This window comes from Crotalus tigris, unplaced genomic scaffold, assembly GCF_016545835.1.
Source record: "Crotalus tigris isolate CLP2741 ecotype Arizona unplaced genomic scaffold, ASM1654583v1 scf7180000018825.4774228, whole genome shotgun sequence".
Lineage (NCBI taxonomy): Eukaryota > Metazoa > Chordata > Lepidosauria > Squamata > Viperidae > Crotalus > Crotalus tigris.
In genome coordinates, this window is record NW_024097215.1 from 3,160,047 (window position 1) to 3,187,866 (window position 27,820).

At 42.4% G+C, this 27,820-nt stretch overlaps 1 protein-coding gene across 3 annotated transcripts in view; it reads right to left on the reverse strand.

The window, feature by feature from the left end:
• Window positions 1–26,932, reverse strand: part of PKNOX2 (PBX/knotted 1 homeobox 2) — a 271,719-nt gene extending 244,787 nt beyond the window's left edge. The window contains exon 1 of one of the 3 annotated variants that reach the window (XM_039356443.1): window positions 26,858–26,932. The gene's annotated coding sequence lies outside the window, so the exon portion shown is untranslated. Of the gene's footprint in view, window positions 1–25,029; window positions 25,154–25,871; window positions 26,013–26,857 lie in introns of those variants that run through there. The other 2 variants (XM_039356444.1, XM_039356442.1) reach the window with 2 other exon arrangements.
• Window positions 26,933–27,820: the final 888 nt, after the last annotated feature.

Below are 27,820 nucleotides of genomic sequence, written 5' to 3' on the forward strand. Positions count from 1 at the left end.
AGCGATTTTGCAGAGTTTTATTTGTCACATGCATTAAGAAGTGACATCTCTCATTTTCACAAATGGAGGTGCTTGAATTTCCTCCCCACCTTTTCTCTCCTCTGGATTTACCGCTTAGGAGCATTAAAATGTCTGAAACAGTTCACATCCGCCATCACAGTGGGAATTTACTGGGGGGATAAAGAAGCTTGTAATTGCGATTCTAAAACTAGCCCTACATGCTTATAGTAGCGCTTTTTAAGAAAACGGTCTTAAGGGCTTTACTAAGCTATAAAGTGCCTCCGAACAAACTTAAAAATGTTATAACTTTAGAAGGATGGGGAGAGAGATTAATCTCCTAGTAATTTATAGAGAGGGGATTACCCCGCCACTGATAGTTATAATGCAGAATTCTCATCCTTAATACCGGGAAAATGAAATATAAATTTAGAAGGGACTAAGAGAGGATCTCCAAAATAAAGAGAGAAGGAGCTGTGGTTTGTTGAGTGGTTCCTTCCACAAACATAAAATCGATTGTCTTCTTCAGTATTATAATCGACTGTGAGAAGCACTGCACTTCGGTTTTGGTGGCCACGCCAAAGCTTCACCCTTGTCACCCAAGCAGTTCATTATGGGAAATAACAGCGATGGTAAATGACCCGTAGATTTGGATAGATCTATCATAGATATGCAAATTTTTGGTTGCAAACATTCAAACCACCACAATACACTAGATGGAACCAAAAATACAGATAATCCTCGACTTATGAGTAATTGCTTAATAACCATTCAAAATTACAAGGGATCCCTCAAAAGGTACTTGTTATAGTTCTGGCTAATGAAACACTTCAAAGAACTTCCAGGCACTGATTTCCCTAAAAGTCTTTTATTGCTTCAAAATGTCGGCACAGGCATAACGAAGTTATGTTAGCAGTCTTGACAGTACTGATGAATGAATTTCAAAATTTTGATAGGTATGCATAAGTACATTGCTGCATGGACACGTGATCACAGGTCAATTTTACAACTGCTTGAAAAGTCCCACAGTCACATGACTAAGAATTTTGATATTTTTTTTTCGCAGTTTCTGGCTTATATGACTGAAGCATTCGCTTAACAACTGCCACAAAAGAAGCCATAAAACTGGGTCCAGTCACATGGTAACCTGCTTAACAACTGGAACGACTTATAACTGTAATTCCAGACTTAGTTATGGTAGTAAGTCAAGGACTATCTTTAAAAGAAGGGTTTAAAAAACTCACTCTTTGCCATTATTTAGAGGGCATTCAGATGTTGGCAGCAAAGAGAAGAATCCCAAAGGTGCTTTTTCAAAAAGCAAACTGACTTCGTTTTTCCTTGAAGATGTTTTGCTTCTCCTCCAAGAAACTTCTGAAGTTTTTGAAGAGGTTTCTTGGAGGAGAAGCGAAACGACTTCAAGGAAAAAAAAGGTCCATCTGAAGAGGGATGAGAGGGAAGAAAGGAGAGGAGAGAGAAAAGAGTAAAGGAGGGGAGAAGGAAGTAGGGAGGTTGGAAGAGAAGAGGAGAAGTGGGGAGAAAGGGGAGGAGAGTGGTGAAGGAAAGAGAAGAGGAGAGGAAGAAGAGAGAAGTAGGGAAGAGAAGAAAGGGAGAAAGAAGGTAGAGAAGAAGGAGTGTGGATACAGTGAAAGGGGAAACGGGCGAGCAACACCAAAAGTCATGTGTATGTATTTATTTCATTTTATTAAAAGTATCTTATATATGAATGTAAAAAGAATGTATGTTAACATCTGATAAATATCACGGTATATGTATGGGGGAGAGTTTGGAAAAATAAAAAATTATTTAAAAAAAAGGAAAAACAAAGTCCAACTTGCCTCTTGAAAAAGCACCTTTGGAACAACCATGACCTGGATGATTGAGGATCTCCATAGACAAAGAGGGGAATGCATGCAACTTTAGGCTCAGTTGAGGGAGAGAGATTGCTTGCAAGTCACCCAGTGAACTTCCATATTGAGGGTAGAGATGATCCTGGATTTCCCTTCTTCTTCTACCACACCACAATATTAGAGCATCTCCAGATATATATACCAGCTGATTGAATCTAGACCAGCGGTTGGTACATTTTCAAATAAGTGACATCTCTAGCTAAAAAAAAAATGCAATCAAGAAGCAAGGCAGAGTATGAGAAATCTGCCACCCCCTTGAAGATTTTTTTTAATATTACTTCATCCTGCCATTACATGCAACTTTTGATGTGAGGATAAAAGTCAGAATTCCACTTGCATCTCCTTTCCCCAACCTTGGCCAATTTTCCATCACAGCAGGTAAGCGGTAAAAAAAGATTGGAGCTCAAAATCATGTTCAAATATTTAATTCTGAATGCTGTAAGACTCTCTCCCGTTAATAAGCTTCAAGATGAAAAAAAAATATGGACCTGTTTATAAGTTAAGCTGCTGTGAATTTAAGCGTGACCCAAGGGGTTCTTCAAACATGCTTTGGTAAAGTATTTTTAAGCTGTCAAACAAAGACCCTTATTTTAACTATTTATTTATTTATTGGTAAAATATTTTTAGGGGACAAACTTCCCCTATTTCTACCGCAAGACATGGCCTTCAAGGGACATCCCAAGTAGGATGGTAGAGCCGAGAGCAAACCAAAGCATAGAAGAAAAATAACATTTGATTTCATTCAAATTATATGGTATTATTTAAATACAATTCTTATGTTTTTTTTTCTCATACATCTAATGCCTACCGCACACACAAAAAAATCATCATTCTATGGCAAAATAACTGGCTTTCACCAACTATATATGATGGGGCAGTTTTCTTTTAGTGCAGGGTTTGTCAACCTTAGCAGCTTTAAGATGTGTGCACTTAGCAGGAGACCTTATATTAGTGATGGCGAACCTTTTAGAGACCGAGTGCCCAAACTGCAACCCAAAACCCACTTATGCATCGTCGGGTGCCGGGTGGGTGTGGCCCATTGTGTGGGTGTGGCTGCAGTGGTAATGGCAGACTGGGTGGGACTAAAAGGTTCAATCAATCAATTCCAACTTTGCAAGATCTTTCCCCCCCCCCCCCCGACAGAAGTTGAAATTGACTGATTGAACCTTTTTTTTTTTTTTTGCACACGGCGGTGGAGGCCTAAAGCAAAAAGCCCCCACAGAGAGGGCTCTGAGTGCTGCCTCTGGCACCCGTGTCATAGGTTCGCCACCACTGCCTTATATCATCACAGACAAATGGTTATCCAATCCTTTCTTCAATAACCTCCAGTGATGCTACATCCACAACTCCAGGAAGCAAGCTGTTCCATTAGTTAATTAATCAGGAAGTTCCTTTTTAGTTCAACCCCAGAATCTGTCGGCTAGGAAGGTCTCAGAGGTAAAGTCTGCACATCTTAAAATGGCCAAGTTTGAAAAACACTTTTCTAGTGGGTATAGATTTGAATCTTTCTGTCTGTTTTCCGATTCTTCTGCAATAAAAAAAAATAAGGACTATTTCCTTTCCATTGCCACACCGGGACCTTTTCTGCCCTTTGTGTGTTATCACTATGCTGTTTTCATGGATGAGTCTGGGGAATGCAGTACAGCCTAAGAATATTGGATTTTGTAACAGCTGTGCAAACAGAAGAAAATAAGCACTGGTGATAGAATAGGGATTTAAAGCAAGGATTCCGTTCCAAGTCGGTTTGCTTCACTATGGTTTGGGGCCACACAGCCTGCTGGCCATTGGCAATTGGTTGTCTTTTCTTTTCTTTTTTTTTAAGTCCTGCTGAATGAAATTCTTAGCCTAGGTTTAGCAACTGCTTGTCCACTGCTTTTGAAAGGTAGTAGAATCTCAGGGTCAGTCCTTATAACAGTATCCATATTTATGCTCTCCTCACAATGGCCCTAAATTAGAGGGCTCTTTTTGTAACATTCTCCAGCACAAATGCACCACTGGGAATATCAGAAAACAGAGGTTTCAGGGCTGTCTGAATATGATGTCCTGAGTTAACTTTCCTACAGGGATGATCTCTTAAGCCAAGCATAACCAATAGTTAGAGTTCCAAAATCCATGATCTACAGCCAAGTACAAAATGAAACATAGCATGAAAGACATCCCAGGACTCAGTTTTAGCCAACTCATCCTTGGCTGCTCTTTAACCCTTCAAAGACAAGCATCAGCCACCTAGTCATATGAATCTGGAGACTTAGATAATCTCACAGACTCAAACTGACACAAACGCTTCCCTGACAAATAACTCTATTAACACGATCCCACAAGTTAGTCATAAGGTCCAGATTAGTTATGAGTTTCAGATTGAAAAACAGCAAATGACCATCCAGTTTCCAGATTCTAAGCCAAATTGGGGGTTGTTTTAGAAAAGCAGCTTTTCATTAGAACCTAAGGGTAAATGAGATTCTTTTATTTAGCTATATCTGGCTGTAATTGTAGACTGCAGCATATTTTGAAGTAATATATTTAACTTAAATCTTTGAAGAGATTATCTGGCAGAAACAATTGCTTGAGGCATCCTACAGACTTTGAGACAATTTACAGTTCATCATCCAATTAAGGTATTATCCTTGGAAATCATACACATATTTGACAATCCATAGAAATACAACACACAACTGAGAAAGGACTCTGAATGGCTTCTATGTTGACCCTCTCCCTTTGAACTCAATATTCAGATTATTGAATAATTCCAGGAATTTATTCAATTTATTCAGTTCATAAACTTATATCGTGCACAGGTCATAAACATGAGAGATTCTGTGAATTAGCTCAATGAAAATGAGACAGAACAGTTTTACAACAGTCACATTCAGACCTAACTGATGGAGATACAGTAGGATTAAAAGCACATGATCGAAAATCAAAACTCAATTATACATATACAAGCAGTTGCTCATGCTTTTCACTTTTTAAAGATCAACTCCATCCAACAGCTTTCTCAACCTCTCCCTTCCTCTCAACCCCATTCATTCTCCTTTCATATTTGTTTTGCATTCTCTCTTATGACTAAACCACCTCAGTGTAATTTTTTGCATACTGTACACTGATTGTGTACACAGTCTGCCTCAATTCACTCTCTTTCATTCCCAACTCCCTCTTCTTGCTTGGTGACAAACAGTTGTCTAGAGCAAAGACTCAGGACTACTTGTAAAGTTGCAGCAAGAAGTCTATGCACAAGAATCTGGTCAACTAAAGTTTAACTCTAAATCGGTACCAGCAGATAAGGCGGATGGACCACTAGTGGGAATGCAAGCACTCTAAACTGATGATGCATTTAACTCTGCCCCCACCCCCCAGTTCTGCTTAATCTTCTCCTGCACAGTTCTCATCCCTATTCAACTTATTTTTAAGTTTGTCTTGACATACCAAACTCTATAATAACTAGAATTACATTCTTATACCCAGTCATTTTTGTTTCATTTCAATTCCTCACAGCAAAATACCTTAGCTGCTATTCTATACCAACATATGTATCAAGCACCAGGGAAATCAGGAGATTTAGGCAGTTCAAATGAGTATAACAATTTATTGCAAACTTAAGCTCTCTACAAGAATCTGACCAACTAATGGTCAAGGGAAATGAGCGGGAGATAAGAAAGACATTCAAGGTTGGCTGGGCTTAGATCTCTTGCGGGCACGGGACTTGTGACTTATGATGTGTTTGACCCCTCCTTTGGACTCAGCCTGGTCATCTCCTACATCATGCATGCCTTTGCATTTCTCCCATCTTTAGTTAATACTTAACCAAGGTACACAACTTCATCTCAGTTTTCACCATTTATGTTTAACTGGGAATTGTTCATTCTATTTTCCTCGTCGGATGCAACTATATTGGATACATTAATTTTCATATCCATACTCCTCATTGTGTCATACAGTCTAATGTTTACTGCAAATTGCTCGAGTCCTTGGCCACCAATGTGGCACAGTTGTCTGATAAAAGTACAAATACATTCACACCCACACCAACACACTTGTAGTTGGATATAAATAAAATAACCATAAAGTGGATCTGAAAAGTTGCCAAGCCATTTTTTTTCTTTGAGGATCTTGCTACAGAATATTATGTAAGCTAAATGGGGGATATCAGGAGCCAGAATGAGTTTAAAAATTTTCCTGCTCATCGGAAAATTTGCCCACAAATTCTGCAGAACTTTATGGCTGCAGAGTTGTTGTTGTCTTCCTCTTCCTCTACCTCTTCTTCGTCTTCTGAAGTTGCAGATACATTTCAGTTCAGCTTCCTATTAATTGCCTTTGTTGCTGAATAAAAACAGCAATGTGGAAATGCACAGCTGTAGAACTGATTCAGGAAGACCGCAAATGTTCAGTATGGAGCTAACCTAGACTGCAAAATACTCAGCGAGCAACATCAAAGGATAAAGTAGGCAGATTATTATCTCCAGATCTAGAGGTACATGGAGACAGAGGCAGTAACTATTTTGCCCCAAAGTCATTTAATAAATAAAAATTTTCTCCATGGTGATAATTTGTTACGGTTCCCTGACATTTTCAAAAGAAGATTCTATTGTTTAAGACCAATAGATATAAACAAACGAATAAATAAAATTGCTAGTTTAGGGGATTTGCAAGTTCCTCTTAAGGAAACATCATCTAAATATAAGTTAAAATGGGGGGGGGGGGGAGAAGGACAATTGCATCCAGCTCTTCCTGAATTAAATAGGAAGTGCGGCTAACTCCAAAGGGTAGAAGATGCCAAAAAGCCTTACATACCATCAGCTCAGGAGAGACAGCTGCTGATGGGGAACAAACTTCAGCTTGCAGGAACAAATTCAGATACAAAAACAAGTCTTAAGTTTGCAGCTGCTTTCCTGCATCTGCCAAGCTGTTGTATCAATTCCAATATTTACCTTCAAAGCCTGGTGTTAATTTTAGATCACAAATATATAAATTAAGACAATTCAAAATGCCTTTCCTTCTTTCCCCTGGGAAAGAAACAAAGCCAGCTCCAATCTGCTCCCTAGAACTGGCTGGATCTACAGATGTGTAAGCCGTAGTTAAACTATGGCACGCTAAACAAATCTTAATTGGCTGGACTTATATGATGCACCCAGTCATAAAGTTATATAAAGTTCAATTTGTCCAGTGAATGCAAAATAAACCTTAATGTAAAGCAAAAAATGGTATTGTGTAGAATACCTGGTTTCAGTCAATGTGTAAGTTAAAGGCAACACATGAAGGGGGAGAGTGGAGAAATAAAGGGAGGGAGTTGCTTTGGCACAGTATTCATTCATTCATTCATTCATTCACTCACTCACTCACTCACTCACTCACTTATTCTTTGTTTATTTTCCAAGTCCAAAACGTCTTACATTAAAAAAGAAATATATTTAAAGTTAGTAGAATATGTATCCGAACCAAAGCCCAAAATGTTGGAAATGTAACCCTCGTCAAGGTATCTTGATTGATTGATGGGTTGAAGTTTAAGTAGCTCAGAAAAGTAGAAATAGTTTTATTGTATATAATATTGATGTTTTAATTTGGAGAGAGGAATTGCTCGGGCATTTCCCCTGGACCACCTCCGGAGTGAGAAGATAGGAGGAAGGGGAGAAGTAAGTAGGAAGGTTGAGGAGAAGGAGGAGAGGGGGAGAGTGAGGAAGAAGAGGGAAAGAGGGAAGTGAGAGAAGAGGTTAGAGGGTGGATGCGGTTTGGGGGGAAATGAGCGAGCAATACCGAAAGTTGTTCGTATCTTATTTATCTTACTCTTTATCTGAAGTATTTTTATGAATGTAATGCAATGCAAAATTGAAAATAAAAAATTTTTTACAAAAAAAAAAAAAAAGGTACCTTCTTTCATGCTTGGTGGCTCTGTCCTGAAGCGAAAAAATATTGGACTAAGATACAAGGGTGGCTACAAGAGCTAACAAAATGTCAAATAGAACTAAACCCGGAAACATTTCTCCTGGGAATACTTAAAAAGAAATTTGATAGGAAAATAAGATATTTGATTCTGCATATATTAACTGCGGCAAGAATTGCGTTCGCGCAATACTGGAAGGAACGCAGTATACCACCGGAGGGACTGATCATTCAGAAGATATATGAATGTGCCGAAATGGATAAACTCACTCTAGAATTAAAAGAAAAAGATGATTCGGAATTTTATGCTGTTTGGGAAAAATGGTATACTTGGATAGACAATAGAAACAAAAATTGGAAATATACATAAGGCTATTGTGGGTTAGATATTGAATGTACATAGCATATATATTGTATAGAATGTTGATCCAAAGTATATAAAAATGACACAGTCTGCTGAATATGTATTAGAGCTGTATAAAGGAAAATGGTAATAAAAATTATTTATATATAAAAAAGTTAGTATAATAATCTAAATTATTACACAACTTCCTCCTACACCTGACATGTTTTCGATCAGTGTGTGCTACCTGCTCTAACACACGCCAGTGAAACATGGACACTAAGCTCACAATCGATACAAAAGCTACAAATGGCGCAAAGAGTCTTGGAAAGATACATGCTCGGCATTACCAGACAAGATAGAAAGACTCTCACAATGGATTAGAGAACAAACAAAAGTATACGATATCATCAAGAGAGTAAAAGAATGGAAATGGAAATGGGCTAAAGTAGAATCAAGAAGAACTGATGACTGGTGGACCAAGGCACTCATAGAACGGATCCCTCTTGATAAAAAGCGTCCGTGAAAGAGATCTAAAACAAGATGGAGAGATGACATCAGCAAGTATGGAGACCCCAACTGGCAAAGGAAAGTTAGGACCGTATTGGTTGGAAACATGCAGAAGAGGCCTTCATACTGCAGTGGATAGACAATGGCTAGGATAATGGTGATGATGATGATGATAATTAAACTAGGACAACTTTCTTCTTTTTTTTATTAATATTTTTTTATTTTTCCAAACTCTCCCCCATACATATACCGTAATACTTATCAGATGTTAACATACATTCCCTCCACCCTCACATACAAAATACTTTTAACAAAATGAAATAAATACATACACATGACTTTTGGTGTTGCTCGCCCATTTCCCCTTTCACCGTATCCACACTTCTTCTCTACCTTCTTTCTCTCTTTCTTCTCTTCCCTACTTCCCTCCTCTTCCTCTCCTCTCCTTCACCACTCTCCTCCCCTTTCCTCTTCCTCCAACCTTCCTACTTCCTTCTCCCCTCCTTTACTCTTTTCTCTCTCCTCTCCTTTCTTCCCTCTCATCCCTCTTCAGATACAATTCAGGGGTAATGTCTGAGCAACTCCTCTCTAGGAAAACTTTCAATAACTATATGATCAATATAAAAATTGAAACCCAGAAGGAATTTCAAATGGTTATGTGACATTAAATAGCATTTGAGGCCCAGAACATCACAAAACAGTTTGAGATGGTAAGATCACTGCTTCTTTTACATCAGCGGTGGGAACGAAGTCTTCAGAGACCCCCCTATACTGATTCTGAAGAGTGAGACCACAGACAATTGTTAACACACACACAAAAAAGGGGTAAATTTTTTTTAGCCCTACGCACTCAACTTCTGCTGAGGAGACATTTACATGCCCACCACATATGGGCAGCCCTGGAACCAGAATTTCCCATTTTCAGATGCTGGTGAACTGAATCGCACCTGGTTTTATGACCATTTCTGCCATGGTTGTTAAGCAACCAGGCAAAACACCTGGTTCTTAAGCAAATGCAGCTTCCTCCGTTGACTTTGCTGGCCAGAAACCAATGGAGAACATCACAAATGATGATTGCATCACCTCGGGATACTGCAACCGTGATAAATATATGCTGGTTGCCAAGAAATCAAATTTTGATTGCTTGGCCGTGGAGTTACTGCAATAGTCAAGTGGACCCATTGTAAGTCACTTTTTTCAGTGCTGTTGTGACTTCAAATAATCACTTAATCAAGGACTACCTCCAATGCTGCTGCTACCGTAGGTCTGCCATCTTTTTTTTTCAATGTAAATGATGCCCTCTTTTTAGAACAGTGTTTCTCAACTTTGACAATTTTAAGGCATGTGGACTTCAACTCCCAGAATTCTGGGAGTTGAAGTCCACATGCCTTAAAATTGTCAAGGTTCAGAAACACTGATTTAGAAAGACACACGAAGATATACCTATAATTAACCTGTATCAGAATTCCTTCTCTCGTGTCTAGAGTGATGTAGATACCACAACAATCAAATCTGACAGCCAAAAGTGGAATGTACACCATTCCAATCAAGAAAGGACCTGCATAGGAAATAACAGGGTTGGTAACATAGGAGCACAAAGATCATGGTTTTCTACAACTCATAGTCAAAGAAAAGGTCATGCTGGGCATGGAGTCAGGTAGTCCCATTGCCCAATTATATTAAAGAAAGTTATTATTTTTAATACCATTAATTAGTGGAGCCCATTAAGGTGGAAACAAGGGATAGAATTAATCTCTAGCATCTTGTATGTGGCTGGCATGTGACATTTTTTCTATTGATTCACAATGAAGGTTGCCATCTGCTGGATCCTAATAGCTATTTCCAGCTATTGAGGACACTAAAATGTGGAGTTTACAAGACCGAAGACCCTGTTTTTTCCCTACTTGGCATCTGCATCACAAACTTTCTTTCACCAGCGGGAAAAAGGATCTCTTAACTCTGCAAAATTAGGTTGTCTTTTCAAGAGACCTCAAGGAACAGTCTGTAAAATTTCCACTTGTCCACGGCCAAGAAACTGCCATTAATCCTGTCTACAGAGGTCACGTTTGTCCCAAAAGTGCTTTTCCAAAAGGCAACTGGATTTTCTTGGTTTTTTTCTTCGAAAATGTTTCGCTTCTCATCCAAGAAAAAGCTAAACTGAAGAAATGTCTCGGATGAGAAGCGAAACATTTTCAAAGAAAAAAAAACCCAAGAAATCCAACTGTCTTTTGGACAAGCACCTTTGGGACCGTCACTGGTTCTATGAACCCTCTTTGCTTCATAATCTATACATTCTACCTGCCAAATTCCATGGCTGCTTGAGGAATCCAATCCAAATGAGATTACTAACTGGGATGGGAAGGAGACTGATAATTAACAGGATCAGAATTACACAGAGGAGGAACGGTAACCTGGATCTGCAGCAGATCTCTGGAATATCCCTCTTCTGAAGCTACTGCTTTCAGAGAATGAGGACTTCACCATCCCCCCACGCCTGTACATACGGTAACATGTTAATGGTCTTCCAATTCAGCTGATGCAATTTGCATGTTTTGAAAGCCACAAAGAAATATTTAAATTGCTACCCGACCAAATTGGGCTTGGCCCTCAGAGTGATAAAACAGAGCTTGCTGAAACAAATTCTCCTTGCTTGCTGAATGGATAAGTTAGCCCATAGCATCAACAGAGGCATCTTCCTGGAAATCTTTGCTTCCTTCTTTGCTTGGAAGCTCGGGCTAAGGATTAAAGAGAGGGGATTTTTCTGCACACAAAATACCCCTTTCCTCTGGGATTTAAATAAGACCATTTTCGAGATCCACGCCCAACTTTCTGTAATGACAGAAGACAGCTGCCCTCTCTCACACATGAGATTCCCAGAGCTCAAGCTTTTTGCAAAACAGAACATATTTTGGGTCCCGGTCTCCATGTGACATCTGCCCCACAACACGCCTTCTGGCCCTTCAACATGCCTTCCTAGCTGTAGCTATCGGAAACTTCTGCAACAACAGATGGACAAATCCGTGCACGTAAAGCTTCAGCGTATAAATACATGGTCACCCAGCCATAACAATTCACGTTAAATATTTCATTCTGCAAGATGTCCTGTTCTTAGAGGCTAATACAGTCATTTCATCTAGAGAAAGTGGAAATTCAGCTTGGCTTTAGCATTTATGGGAGAAGGAATGCATTTACTAGAAGAGGTTTTGCTCTCCTGTAGGCAGAAGTAGTTCCCAGGAGGAACGGAATGGAATCGAGGAGGAAGTGTATGACTAGTGTCTAATGAGAAGAAGGACTAGGGGTGACATGATAGCAGGGTTCCAATATTTGAGGAGCTGCCACAAAGAAGAGGGGGGGGGTGTCAACCTGTTTTCCAAAGCGCCTGAAGGCAGAACAAGAAACAATGGATGGTGGTGGACATGCCCTATCGCTAAGAAATATTGGTCTCAGATCCATAGATGGTTGGAAAAGATTATGAAACTACAAATAGAATTTAAACCAGAATTGTTTTTGTTAGGAATATGAAGACCTAATTATGGCAAAGAGAATGACTACTTGATATTGCATGTTTTAACTGCTGAAAGGATAGTATTTGCCCAATTTTGGAAAAATAAGAATCTACCATCTGACCAGATTATTATTACCAAAATTTTAGAGTGTGCAGAAATGGATAGACTAACATTAGAAATGAAAGAAAAAGATGACTCAATTTATTTTAGAACTTGGGAAAAATTTTATCAATGGTTAGAGACACGTTAGAATTTGAAGGATTCAATATTTTAGAATAGTTGACTGATTTTTAATCGAGTTCTAACTAACATTTTGATGATACGATTACTTTTCCTGATTTGCTGATTTTCATTTGTTACTTTTGATTGTTAGGATTTATTTTTTTTTTGAGATTTTACTAGTAGTGTTTATTTAATAGATCAACATATTTGTTTACTAATTGTTTTTAATATGTTACAATTTAAGCTTTGTTAAAAATGGTTGAATATGATATTTACTTATTATTATGATCCAGACGGTTGCTTGTTTGTTGAAATATGTGATTGTACCTATCCTTATTTTACCCTAATTCCTTACTTCCTTCCTCTCCCCCTTTCCTTTTACCCCTCCCTTTACCATACCTGTATTGTTCCTATTTTTCCTCACTTATATAAATTTAATAAAATTTTGTTAAAAAAAAAGAAGCAATGGATGGTAACTAATCAAGGACAGAAGCAACCTGGATTTAAGGAGAAGCTTCCTAACAGTTAGGACAATTAACCAGTGGAACAACCTGCCTCCAGAAGTTGTGGGTGCTCCAACACTGGAAGTTTTTAAGAAGAGACTGGACAGCCATTTGTCTGAAATGGTATAGGATCTCTTGCTTAAGCAGGGGGTTGGACTAGATGACCTCCAAGGTCCCTTCTAACTCTTGTTATTCTGAATTCATCACCGAAAGAAAATATCAAACAGAAAATAGTTTCTCCTTTACCTCCCCACTTTATTTCTATAACAATTTCCCTCTTCTTTCAAAATCCTTCTACTTGTAGTAGCAGCTTAGGCTAAGACGTCATTTCTAGTGATGTCATGATAGGTACTTTATAACATATCCCAATGAGGCAAACATATTGTAACATACATCATGATATCACAATGCACGCCCTAGTCTTATGTACTTGCTTTCACCCTTTAACTGAAATACTTAAATTGTACGATTTGAAACATGATGCAGATTTTGTGATTTCCCAGCCCTTTCCCCTCTCTTAGGAGTGTCGCTAAGTTGGTCTTCCTTCAAACAGTACAGTGACAAAAATGTATCCTCTTGTTTATTACACTACAGCAAATCTAATAAAATACAAGCGACATTAAAATAATACACCCATCCTCTCTCTCTAACAAAACACCAGTATTTCTTGACTTTAGCCATTTTAAGATATGTGAACTTCAACCCTCAGAATTCCCCAGCTAATTCTCCCACTATTTATAAACTATAATAGCTGGCCTCACCTTTGTAAGTACTACGTGATAATGTATGGTTTGGGTTTGGCTTAACATAGAAACCCGATGCTTGAAAAAATTGCATTCCTTTGTGGATTTCTTGTCTATAAGCTAAGAATTCACACCGTTCTATTCCCAATGGCCGTGGTACAGGGCTGAATCCAAACTGGGGCTGAGGAATAGCTAATATTTTCCAAAAAAGAATTAAAATATGTATTAAGTGCTGCTTATGCATTCATTGTTTATTCCCTTTTATTCTCTTAGAAGAGCAGAAGTGATCAAGAAATTAAATCCTAAAAAATTCAATTTTCAATATATCTCAATTCCTGCTCCCAAATATTGATATCTATCTATCTATCTATCTATCTATCTATCTTATTCTAGTGGGAATTTTGATTCCTCACCACCCTGACCTCGGAAGGACGGAAAGCTGACACAATCTTGACCAGTCAAGATCGAACTGCTGGCAAGCAGCACAATTAGTCTGCAATACTGCATTCTAACCACTGCGCCACCACAGCCCATCAAATATCCTGGATAGTTATTCCTATATCTATTAAATTGACTGTTAACAAAACAGAGCCACTAGTTCAACTTTCCAAATGTGAGTGCATTTTAGTGCCTAGTACTCTCCACCATTGGCCATGCTCAGGAAGTGCTGAGAATTCAGCAACATCTAAAGAGTCATGGTTTCAGACAAGAGTGTTTTCCTGCCGTGTCTGTAGATTAGGACCTTATGCTCTATTTTTATTTCCTTCCATTCATTTGTATCCTGTTCTCAGAGACTGCCTTGACAAGTCAGTGCAGTTTTCTTGGCAAGTTTTCTTGGCTTGCCATTGCTGCCTTCCTAGGGCTGAGAGACAGTGACTGGCCCAAGATTGCCCAGCCAGCTTTGAGCCCAAGGCAGGACTAGTCCTCACAGTTCCACAGTTTCTAGCCTGATGCCTTAACCACTACACCAAACTGGCTCTCTTATAGTCCCTAGTCTATCCTGACACATCAGAAGATGTTGAGTCAAGATCAACCTTTACCAGTTGCGAGATCAAAGGTCCAGAATATATGTCATCAGCTATTATGCTCTCTACATGGAACACTGTGGTTCCTCGGAGTACAATTTGCATGGATGTATTTGTGTATCGTACCCACTTAAGAGTCTCATTTTGTGAGATGGTTGGTGATATAAACTTGCTAAATAAATAAAAATAAATAAATAATGCATTCATCCTACATCTATTAACACCTTGTTCAGACATTTCATAGCAAACACAACAATTCCCCAGAGAATATACCAGTGAGAAAATTGCTAAAGTGGGACTACAGTTATGTGTACAAGTATGTGTGTTTAAAGATAAATGTCTATTTGATGAAGATTCATTTATATTTTAAGGAATGCAGGTTAGACAATGTATGTCTTTTAGATTAAAAAAAGATAGATAGATAGATAGATAGATAGATAGATAGATAGATAGATAGATAGATAGATAGATAGAATGGTAGCTGCTTTCTCTAAATAACTAGGCTCATTTTTTTTAATATTTCCAGAAGAAAGCCTGCAGAAGCCAAATGCAAGACCACACCTGGAATACTGTAGCCAGTTTTGGTCACCATACTACAAAAAAGATGTTGAGGTTTTGGAAAAAGTTCAGAGAAGAGCAACTAAGGCCTGGAGACTAAAACATGAAAAACGGCTGCAGGACTTGGCTAGTCTACAGAAAAGAAAAAATACGGGAGACATGATAGCAGTATTCCAGTATTTGAGGGGCTGCCACAAAGAAGAGGAGGTCAAATTATTCTCCAAAGCACCAAAGGGTAGGACAAGAAACAATGGTTGGAAACTGACCAAAGAGAGAAGCAACTTGGAATTAAGGAGAAAGTTCCTAACAGTGAGGATAATTAACCAGTGGAACAGCTTGCTTCAGACGTTGTAGGTGCTGCATCACTTGAGGTTCTTAAGAAGAGACTGGATAGCCACTTGTCTAAAATGGTATATAGGCCGGGTCTCCTGCTTGAGCAGAGGGCTGGACTAGAAGACCTCCAAGGTCCCTTCCAGATTCTATTCTATTCTATTCTATTCTATTCTATTCTATTCTATTCTATTCTATTCTATTCTATTCTATTCTTTAAAAGTTACCTATTCATCATTCATTAGATAAGATACAATGTGATGTAGCTATTATGGCATTTATGCAAAGCTGGAGAGATTCAGTTTTAGGATAGGGTATCATATCGAGGCTACAAAGATCTGGACAGCTTCTAGATGGCTCCAAAACCTTAGAAAACTCTTTACCGTCATCTAGAAGCCTAACTGGGTGGTCCTGTTTCAAATCTGATATAAAAGATCAGAAGGAGAATTCTTGCTACTTTTCAACCCATTTGAACCAAAAAGCTAGCCTCTGAATCAGAGCACCAAAGCTCTGTTTTTTTGAAAGGATCCTTGAGATGTGGAATTCAATGTATTTCTAACTGGAATTTTTATAAAAAACGCCAGTTACCAAAATATGTAAGGATAATCTGCATGTTTTAACAGATGTACGCTAATGATGATATACTGTGCACTTATTTACAGAGTTGAAAAATAAATTGATGAGAGTACAACTCTTTATTACCCACTTTATATTTGATTCTATATATTAATGCAGTCAAAGTTTGATTCCAGTGAAATATAGAAGTTCCTTGAGAAGGAATCTGAGATTGATACAAACCCAACTTGGCATTTTAATAGGCCATTTTCCCATTTATTGAGTGAGTTTTGCATTTGAGGATAGTGTAATGTTCTGGCTTGAAATGTAAGAGACTGTAGCCACTGATCCTACTGCTTTTTAACACATCAAGGTTTCAAGGGAGGGAGGGAGGGAGGGAGGGAGGGAGGGAGGGAGGAAGGAAGGAAGGAAGGAAGGAAGGAAAGAGCAGGAAAGGGAAGGGAGGGAGGGAGGAGCAGGAAAGGAAGGAAGGAAGGAGCAGGGAAGGAAAGGAAGGAAATAAGGAAGGAAGGAAGGAACAGAAAAGTATGGAAAGATATAGTGAATATGGTACAAACTAGATTTAGCTATGTTTTCTTATCTCAGCACTTTTAATTTCATTTATTCTTGTCTTCTGTACTCTACGCTTGACAGTATGTTAGGTATGTCTATGTACTAAATTTAAAGCATAGCCTAAATCAAAGATCTTTATGCAAAAGCGTGCCAGTTTGCATTATTTTCAATTTGCAAGGGTTTACACTGGCTTCTCATCATATACCTCTGCATTTTATCCTTTTGTCCAAATCTTGATCTAAATTAGCAGTCCAAAATAATCCATCATTCCCTTCCTTCTGCAAACACTAATTGGGTTTGGAAAAATCTACCCAGCTGTAACTAAAACTACTGTGAAGCAGAAGGGTTATCAGTTGTGTTTAGGGCCAAGGAAAGATCTTTACATTATTAAAGATACCGCAGCAGCAGACTGCCTTTTTATTTTGCTTTCTGGAAATAAAACGCAGACCTTTTCGGGAAATCTCCTGGTGAAGGAACCTTTATACAATCTGTTTGGGCATCATTATCTCACTCTCAAATGAGGAGCACTAATTCTGCAGTCATAAGCACAGATCTGCTTCAGGGAAGGAAGAACATCACAACACAAATGAGTTTAAACCCTTGCTGAGTAGAGGGATCCAAACGAAACCTCCCTGACAATAGTTGTCCAACTTGGCTTGTGTGCATTCACTGAACAGGAGCTGCTCCATAAAGCTGCTCTGTTAGAAACTTCTGTCTACAACTTCCCTGTGTGCGAGGTCTATCCAGATGCACTTGGGAGGAAGCTGCATGGTGCATGTAAATAAATAAATAGAATAACAGAGTTGGAAGGGATCTTGTAGGTCATCTAGTCCAACCCCCCTGTCCAAGCAGGAGACCCCACGCCAGAGGTCCCCAACCTTTTGGACACCAGGGACCAATTCCATGGAGAGAGGTTTTCCCGTGGACTGGAGAGTGTGTGGTTTTGTGTGCTGCCTGCATCTCGCAAGATGGGGCTTTGCTTGTTTGTGTGGACCGCTTGCTGGCATGTCACGGCCTGGTACCTGCCCTACACCATTTCTGACAGATGGCAGTCCAATCTCTTCTTGGAAGCTTCCAGGGATGAAGCACCCACAACTTCTGAAGGTAATCTATTCTGCTGGTTGATTGTTCTCACTGTCACAAAATTTCTCCTGATTTCTGGATTTGGATGTTAAAGAAACTAATTTGATGTTGAACTTCATAACTGCTGCAAGATTATTGGTGGGGCAATATTGGAAGAAAAACTTATTGCCTACTTTGGAAGAATGGATACTTAAAGTGTCTAATTTAGCAGAAATGGTGAAAATCTCCGCCTATTTGAAGGATCATTCACAAGAAACATATATTATGGTTTGGAGAAGATGGATTGATTATATTCAGAAGAAGTATGAAACTGAAAAGTATTATCTTGCTTTTGAATAGATTTTAGATAATTATTAATAGTATTAATGGTATTATTATTTTTGTCTTAATTTGTTAGTATTTGTTTTGAGAAGGAGTTAAAGTGTATTATGGTTTTGATTGATAGTTTAGTTGGTTTATGTTAGCTAGAGTATGTTTGTTTATTTGTTACCCTGTAATCAGCTCTGGGAAGTGGGGGAGTGGGGGAGGTGATGGGTGGGTTTATATTGTAATTTGTAAAACTTTTAATAAAAAAAAATTCTCCTAATTTCTAGGTTGAATCTCTCCTTGATCAGTTTCCATCAATTATTCCTTGTCTGGCCTTCAGGTGCTTTGGAAAATAGGTGGACCCCCTCCTCTCTGTGACAGCCCCTCAAATATGTGATAAGGAACCCTGTTGTCTTGGGCTACCTGACTACACAGAGACTTCAGCCTTATAGAGGCATTTAATCGGCAAACGCAAAGGATAAACCAAGAAGTTCCAGTTGCTACTTCACGTCAGATCCTCCTGCACAGAACAAGATGTATAGCAGGGAACTCTAAGGTGATTCAGGAGAAGACACTTGTAAAACTTCTTGCAACTGGAAACTCTAATATTACACCTATGGTCTGTATTTCAGGGAGGTTGATAAATACCCACGGATCCTAGGGACAAAATCTGGGTCCTTCTTGCCCAACCAGTTTGATTTTGTGAAGATGGATGACTCCAGAGGCCCCTCTGATTAGATTCAAGTGAATACATCCTCCTACTTCTATCCTTCCTATTCAGGGACTAAGAGGATGAGCAATAGAGACTTTGGAGGTTGAATCAATACATTCCCTTTGAGTATGTCCCAAAGATGCTTTTTTCCAAAGGAAACTGGACATTCGTTTTCTTCAAAAACAAAGTCCAGTTGACTTTGGAAAAAAGCATCTTTGGGACAACCATGACCTGGATGATTGAGAATCTCCATAGACCAGGGGTAGGCAACCTTGGCTCTTTTATGATTCGTTGACTTCAACTCCCAGAATTCCTGAGCTAGCATGGCTGGCTCAGGAATTCTGGGAGTTGAAGTCCCCGGAGTCATAAAAGAGCCAAGGTTGCCTATCCCTGCCATAGACCCTTTGAGTAGATCTCAACTTCCTGTGCCTTCACGAACACATGCAGCATTTATCATGCTTAATTTTGTTTATTGTGTATCTCCCACTTTTCTGTTTATTCAACGCTTCAAGCAGCTTGCAAATGCAAACTAAAATGACAGTGTGTGGACTTCAGTCATGATTTTATTACAGCAATTCCGGTTGCAAATTTTTGCAAGCGGAGATCAACTCTCCTTGTATCGTGCCGTGCGAGGTCTTCTCTCAATTCGAGGGAGAGACCAACATCCCACCCCTGATTTTTCCAAGAGACTTGTAGAAAAGACGAAAGAAAAACAAGGGAGGAGGGAGGAATCCCACCCACCCTTGAAACCCAAACTGACATTCTGACCCTTGTCAGAGACAGCTGCCTTCCCCCACATTCCAGCCAAAAATAATAACAGAAGAGAGGAGAGTGGTTTGAAGGAGACCTAATCTAATCTTCACTGCTTCAGTTTTAAAATATCCTGCTTGGTTTAGGGTTACATGGAGGGATGTGCATTCAGTGAGACAGATCTTTGCGTAAAGGTCCTTCGTGGAAGGTTCCTGTAACCAGACACCGAAGAAAACCAGCACTGTTGCAATCCAAATAACACACACACACACAACTTTTTTCCACAACACTTTCCCAGCAAGCTCTGCTAAAGCTAAACTTGCAACCTCAGTAATTATGTTAATGCCACTGCGTTTTTTATTAAACTATTTATAAATTGTGTTTTATTGTCTAAACCTGCGAAACAAACCCAAGCGTGAGCCACTCCCAGAGTTTCCATGAAAACTTTCCCCTCCTGTTTCTTCAGATATCTACATACCTGGGTAATTACATACTGAAAAAAGGATGATGACTGTTTGCAAGCCAAAAAAAAATCTGCAATTACTATGGAACACACTGAAGTGTTATTCTTTGCAGGTTGGGAGAGGGGAGGGACGCAGGAGACATTTCTCCCCTGTGAAATAATTAACAGGCATATTATATTTTGCTAAATAAACTGGAATACAAAATTACCGGTCATCAATTATATCAAGAAATGGGATCTTTGTTAATTATCAATAAAACTTTTTAAATAAAAAAAAAATAAAAAAAGGAAATGTGATCTATATCTGTCTTAACAGGAGAGCTGAGCAAATTCTTAAGGATCTTATTTTCATGCAAGAAAATGGGGAGACATTAAACCAAGCCTTGCCCTCTTAATTTCTTACTTTAAAACCATACTGAAAGAAGTTATTAGGGATGTAAAGCGTTTGAACATCCTGAAACAGAATGATTCTAAAGTACCAGATCTTATCCTGGGCCATGCAGCTTCAAAATGGGCTTCCAGAAGTAAATTCTTAGAACCAGAAATTTTTTAAGCTGTAATTGGGATGATCCAGATCTGAAACAAGGCCATTTTCTGTAGGGCACCATGTTGAAAACACTTGGTTTGAAGGACTAGTTGGAAGATTTACATCTAGAAACTGATTCCAGAATGGACATTTAAGATGGTTCCTAGGAAGAGCAACTCCAGGATCTTGTCTTCTTGGACCTTTCTTTATGAGATGATATGCTCCCTCCAGTCTAAGAGGCTTTTCCTACTTGCATCTAGCTATGAAAGACCAGGAGTAGGACCAATTGCTGGAAGGTCCCAATTTCTTTATCCTTAAAAGAAACCAACTGGCTGTCAGTCACATATGTGAGTTGGGTGGCCATAGAAATTGGATGGATGGTTGAATGGATGGATGGATGAACTGACTTCTGCTTGAACATCTCACTGAAAGATTCATCATCACCTTCTTTGAGAATTGGTTCTACTGTCAAACTGTTCCTACCATTTCCCTCCTCATTCAACTGTAACTTGCCTTCTTGGAACAAGATCATTATTCTGTTACCCAAACCCTGGGTTGATCCTGCAGTAATGAGTTCCTACCTATAGATCACTCCCTTCCTCAATGTTTCAGGTAAGTTACAGTGCTATTATATTCCTCTCCTTGACATCTTTTCTCAAGGTTAAACATACTCAACTCTTTCACTCTCCTAGGACTTTATTTTTGGTCTCCTAACCAGCCTTGTTGACTTTCTTTTCGCCCTTTGTCTGAACTCTTGATGTTCTCTTGCACAGCATACAGAACCACACCATTCCTTGTTGCAGCTTTACTGCTTGGTAATTTATAGGCCCATAAATCTTATGATGTTATTCAATCCAACTAAAGTTGAACCAACTGGACAAAAAGCTGTGTTTCCTAGCATTTTGCCTGAGGCCACAATAACTAGTCAACTCTGCCTGGTTTATTGCTAGTGTTGGAAACCCCCCCCCCATTTAATTATTTTATAATCACAACAGCAGTACCTTTTACACCTGTGCTTCCTTCTCCCTCTAATACAACAAGGGGTTTCAGTGCCCTAAAGCAAAGAAAGGATGAAGGTACCACCACTATGGAGAAAAAAAGGTGAAATTTACTGAATGGGTATAGTTGAAGAATAGCTTGGTACACCATTATGTAGCATTAACAACACAAAGTGAGCATTGGCAGGAAGCTTTGGTGACTTAAAAGACTTGAAACCAGTTCAAGACTTCCAATGGTGACTATATCCAATTGCTGTAAGTTATCTCCAGCATCAAAAGAGCCCGTTTGGTCTAGTGGTTAAGCATAAGGCTAAAAACGAGGAGACAGTGAGTTCTAGCCTTGCCTTAGGCACAAAGCCAGCTGGTTGACTTTGGGCCAATCATTCTCTCTCAGAACTAGGAAGAAACTACTGGTGACCACTGACAAAAATGTCACCAGGAGTTAGGACTGACTTAAGAAGCCATAACAAGAAACCTTCAGGATCAGAGATAACAGGTGCTAGGAAACACAAGCATATAGTTTTAATTCCAAAACATTTGTTTGGCCAAGAAGGGAAGATTTGACCTCATGGGCAAGAAGTTCTTCTTATATTTGATGTTTGTTGCTATACATAAGCATTTTCTATGGATTCCACATCAACCGTTGTCCTCCTCAATACCATAGCATTTACTGCTCTCAGTTTCTCAAATGCAAATACCTGTGCTGTAAAAATAGGTTGGGGAGTAGAAAGTAGGTCACCATTTCTCTGTATAGGATATATACTCTGGCAGTTCACTGAAAAACTAATCTTTGAATCTCCAGAAGACCCACCTCCCATTTCCATGCTAAGATAAAACATGTTGATAAAGTGACAGATCAACCCATCAACTAGGATCTATTACAGAGGCTAAACCATAGTTTAGAATGCCATGCAAACTCAGTGACCAGGTTCACACCCTAAGCTGTTTACTGATTTTACCCCTTTTTTCTATATTTGTAGAATGCAATGAATCAAAGCAAAGATTCGCCCCCAACTCTAACAAAGGGTCAAAGGAACCAAGCTTAACAAGTTACAGGAGAAGCAGTTGAGAAGCCTTTAATGGACTCAGGTTCAGCTGCTTTGTGAACACAACTTGATGGGAAGCAAATCAACAGCAGCTACATCTTCTAGGAGAGCAGCATTTGTTGGTTCAAAAATACTTTGCATCCTGAACATTTGTTGCAGAGGACAGATTCAGAAGGATCATCACCCCAGGCAAACTCCAAGACCAGATCATCTTTCTCTGTTATTTTCACTAGAAGTCCATCTGAAAGTTGGCACGCAAAGGCTGTGTAACGTAGCCACGGAGTTGCTGAGATTTAGAAACTCTTGTTCAGATTTGCTCTCAGCCAGGAAATCTGCTCTGAGCAGGGGTCTTGCTGCTCCCTTGGTGCTAGCTAGCCTGTCTCCAAGGGCTGCTATAAACAAGCCTGACATCTGTGGAGGAAGGGCAGGACTTAAGAAAAGGAAGTGTTTAGAAAGCCCAAGAAAGGAAGGAAAGGGAAAGGATGGAAGGGGAAATAGAAGGGCCAAATAGGAAAGGAAAAGAAAGGAAAAGGGAAGGAGGGGAGGGAAGTAGAAAGGCCAGACAGGGAAGGGAAGGGAAGTAGAAGGGCAAGAGGGAAATGGGAAGGGGAGGAAAGGAAAGGAAAAGAAAAAAGGGAAGGGAAAGAGAGAAGGGGAAGTAGAAGGGCAAAACAGGAAAAGAAAGGAAAGGAAGTAGAAGGGCAAGAGGGAAATGGGAAGGGGAGGAAAGGAAAGGAAAAGAAAGAAGGGAAGGAAAAGAGGGAAGGGGAAGTAGAAGGGCAAGACAGGAAAGGAAAGGAAAGGAAAGGAAGTAGAAGGGCAAGAGGGAAATGGGAAGGGGAGGAAAGGAAAGGAAAAGAAAAAAGGGAAGGAAAAGAGGGAAGGGGAAGTAGAAGGGCAAGACAGGAAAGGAAAGAAAGTAGAAAGGCAAGAGGGAAATGGAAAGGGGAGGAAAGGAAAGGAAAAGAAAGAAGGAAAGGGAAAGAGGGAAGGGGAAGTAGAAGGGCAAGACAGGAAAAGAAAGGAAAGGAAGTAGAAGGGCAAGAGGGAAATGGGAAGGGGAGGAAAGGAAAGGGAAAGAGGGAAGGGGAAGTAGAAGGGCAAGAGGGAAAAGGGAAAAAGAACTCACCCATCTGAACAAACACAAGAGTTAAGCTACCCCATCAAATGCACATAGCTTTCATTCATAGACTTCCAGGAAAGTTTTCTCCTTCATTAAAAGAATACACAGCACAAATTAGGAAAGGCAGTGGGGGAGGGGGATTCTTTCTGCGCATTTGAGGCGCTGTGACCTTTCGTTAGAACTTCACTTGGCTCTTTCTTTCCTGTGCATTTCAAGTCCCTTTTCAATCCATCCAAGCCTGCTGAGATTTACCGGCTCAAAAGTCCAGCAGGTCTGTGGGCCGGATAACCATTTTCGGTAAATCAAGACAAGGTACTTTTCCAAGGGGGAGGGAGGAAGCGTGATGGAATACAGGCTCGCTTTTGTTTTATTAAAAACCCGGCTTGTCGGTTTTCCTGCTCAGCCCCGCCGGGGATCAGCCCCCCGCACCATCTTTTCCCCTCCGCTTCATCACTAACTTACCGCAAATCCATACATGCAATTTGTGGCTACGCTACTGCCCTGCCTAGGGCGAGGGGGGGGGGGCTCGGAGGTCATCACGCGCGGCTTTCGGGGCTCCTCGGAAAGACAACCAAAGGCGCGGCCGAAGAAGCCACCGACCGTTAGAGGGATGAGGAGGAGGAGGAGGAGGAGAAGAAGAAGAAAGAGAAGGAAAAAGAGAAGGAAAGAGAGAGAGAAGGAGAGAGAGAAGGAGAAGGACAAGAAGGAGAGAGAGAGGAGAAGGGGAAGAAAAGAAAGAGAGAAGGAGAGAGAGAAGAAGGACAAGAAGGAGAGAGAGAGAAGGGGAAGAAAAGAAAGAGAGAAGGAGAGAGAGAAGAATGACAAGAAGGAGAGAAAGAGGAGAAGGAGAAGGAAAGAAAGAGAGAAGGAGAGAGAGAAGGACAAGAAGGAGAGAGAAGGGGAAGAAAAGAAAGAGAGAAGGAGAGAGAGAAGGACAAGGAGGAGAGAGAGAGGAGAAGGGGAAGAAAAGAAAGAGAGAAGGAGAGAGAGAAGGACAAGGAGGAGAGAGAGAGGAGAAGAAGGAAAGAGAGAGAGGAGAAAGAGAAGGAAAGAAAGAGAGAAGGAGAGAGAGAAGAAGGACAAGAAGGAGAGAGAGAGAGAAAAAAAAGTCGGAACCGACCTAATGAAGACTCTATCGAAAAAAAATCAGGAGGCTTTGCTTTGTAAGTTTACAACCGTGCGGCTGTTTCATAAGACCAGCAAATCAACGATCCCGGGAAATAGTATTCTCCGAATCTGCGGAGCCACCCGACCTGGGAGCAAAGACGGCGCCTCCAGCTGCTCAAAGGGATCCCAACCACGCTCGTTCACACGGGAAAGAAGCTTCTGCCCGGATTAAAAGCGGTCGGTTTTTTTCTAACGACGGAGAATCTCACCCTTAGCAGGGAAGCAAAAGCAGCCCCTTCGGTAAGGGCGAGCAATACAAGACGGCCGGGAGCGCCGCTTCGGCTTTCCTCTCCTCTCCTCTCCCTGCATTTCGGGAACCCGCGTGGGCCGCCCGCGGGTTCCCTCCGAGCGCCGGAAAAGGGGAGAAGCCGCGCCGGCGGTGGGCAGCCGAGAGCCCCGGTTGGCCGTAGCACGGCGCGCGCCTTTCCTGGCGAAGTACGCCGGGCCGGCCTGGCTGGCCTCCGAGATCGCCGCCCGCTTTCGGCCAGGGAGAGTTGGGAAGGCGGCCTTTCGCGCTGCCGGAGAAGGGCGAGCCGGAGGAAGAAGTCGCCCCGGCGGGGACGGGAAAGCTGCGAAGGAGGCGAGGACGGGGAGCTCCGCTGGCCCTCCGCCTCCCCCCGGAGCCCGCGGGCAGAACCACGCGCGTCCCTTTGTCTCCCCGGCAAAAGGAGCAGCCCGCGTGTGGAACTCGCGGCGGGGGAAGGCCGGCTCGGAGCCCCAGTCCGGCTGCCGGTCCCCTCCCGCTCCGGCCAACAAAGCCCCAGCTGCGGCCGTTTGGTTTCCCCCCCCCCCCCATCTCCTGCCCCGGGCTCGTCTGCGCGGCTCCTCCGTCCGGGAGAAGCAGCTGCAAGTCCCGCTCCGTTCTCGCCTCCCCCCTCCTCCTCCTCCTCCGCATCGGCCGGGCTCGCCTTGTCTCAAGGCCGCCGCCGCCGCTGATGCGCGGACCAGGGACCGCCTCGCCCGGCTTCAACGGCGAGGTTAAAGTGGACGCCGCGCCGCCCGCCAGGCCCCTCCGAAGCCGCCCCCGGCCGCTCCTGTCCGCGCCTCCCACCTTCCCCGGACTCCCCGTCCTCGCGCTCGCTTCGGGGACAGTCCGGGTCAGCGCTCCGGGATCGCCCGCGGCATCCTCGCCGCTCCTCCGCCACCGCAAGCCCGCCCCTGCCAGCCCGCTTCCAAGCTCTCAAAGGCGGCTAGGCGGCGGCTCTCCTGTCCCCCCCCCCCGCCCGCCTTCTCCGAGCCTTCCGGAGCCGCGGCGGCCGCGAGTGAGTCCTTCCCCCTCCGAAGCCCGGACGCCGATGGCGTAGCTCCAGTGCCTGGGCACGCGCGGGGCTCCCGGCCGGCTTGAGCGGAGCCCGCCGGGTCTCCCGCAACTTCGCCTTCCGCCTCGCAAACTCCCCCAAGGAGCCCCCTCTCCCCGCCCCTTTCTCCATCTCCCCCCCCCGCCAAGCAACTCGACCCCCTCGCCGGGCCAGCGCTTCCCCCCACCCACCCCCGGCTGGGTCCCCTTTGCTTCCAAAGCCCAGCCGCTCCGGCGTCTCCTGCCCGGCTTCCCCGACACCAGCATCCCACCTGCAGCGGAGCGCTGGAAATTCAGCCCCAACACACACACACACACACACACACACACACACACCCCGCCAACGCCGAAATCCCGGACTCGTTTCGCCTGCCCTGTCCCTGTCCGCTGGGCGACTCCTTCGGCCCGTCCGCCCCACCGGGGGCGCCCCGCTTCCCTCGCCTCCAAAAGGCTTAAAAGGCAGCCAAAAGTTCCGGGCGAGGCAGGCGGGAGGGACCGAAGCCAGCGGCAGCATTAACAGCAGCAACAGCCCCGAAGAGCAAGCCCCGCTCGCCTCCCTTCCTCCCCGGCTGCAAGGCTCGCTCGCGGCCGGTGCCCGCTTAGCCTTTGGCGGCTGCTGGAGCAGCAGCAGCAGCAGCAGGAGCAGCGGCTGGTTGTTGCTGCTGCGAGCGCCAGCCCGCTTTGCCCGCCCCTGCGAGTCTGCGACGCGCCGCAACCCGGCTCTCTGAATGACAGCTTACCTGCATGCCAATCTTCATCAGACTGACACCGGCCTGACAGCGCAGCCTATACTCACTGCCTGGCCCTGCCGCGCGTCAACCCGGCCCCGCCCTCCGCGGCCACGCCCCCTCCTGCCGCCCGCGCACCGCCCCCAGGCCAGCCCCGAGCGCTGGAGCCGCCCCCGACGCGCGCGCACTCGGGACCCCCCCCCTCGACTCCTCCGGTCCTCGGCCTGTCTCCCCCTAGCGGACTCGCTCTGTTTAACCGCCGACGCGTCCCGAGGAGAAAGGGGGGGGCAGAAAAACTGCTTGCGGTGGTCAAAATCGGTGTTTCTCAAACTTGGCAACTATTTAAAGATGTGTGGAGCTCAACTCCCAGAATTCCCCAGCCAGCCATGGGCTTACCTAGGGAGGGGGATGGAAACCTCTACCTGCTGCAGCTGTGTGATCGTGTTTGTGCGGCCGGCATTGAGAAGAAACACACCAGCTGCTGGAAATGCGCTCTCAAGCAATCGAATCAGTGTTTGGCGATAGGAGGTTGTGGTTTTTTTCCCCCCTCCTAACTTATTTCTATGCTTTTCTTCAACTCGGCTGGATAAACAGGGTGTGCTATGGAACTAGATTGGATCAGATTATTTGAGCCAAACTCCTAATAGTTTATGTTCACACACACACACACACACAGAGAGAGAGAGAGAGAGAGAGAGAGAGAGATAAGATAACCTTTATTGTCATTTTTATACTGTGGGCATGATGGCACACATCAAAAATGAAATTTAGTTGCTCTCAAAGTGAAACACATACATGACACACACCTAAACATACTATGAACAACATATGTATAGACCCACATCCCTACATATACGTAGCAAATAAATATTAAATATTGTCCATCTTGAATATATAACGGAAGGAGGAAGCTTGAGCGTTCACAAGGTTAATTCTGTATGGAATGAAACTCTGGCTGAATCAACATTGAGGCGC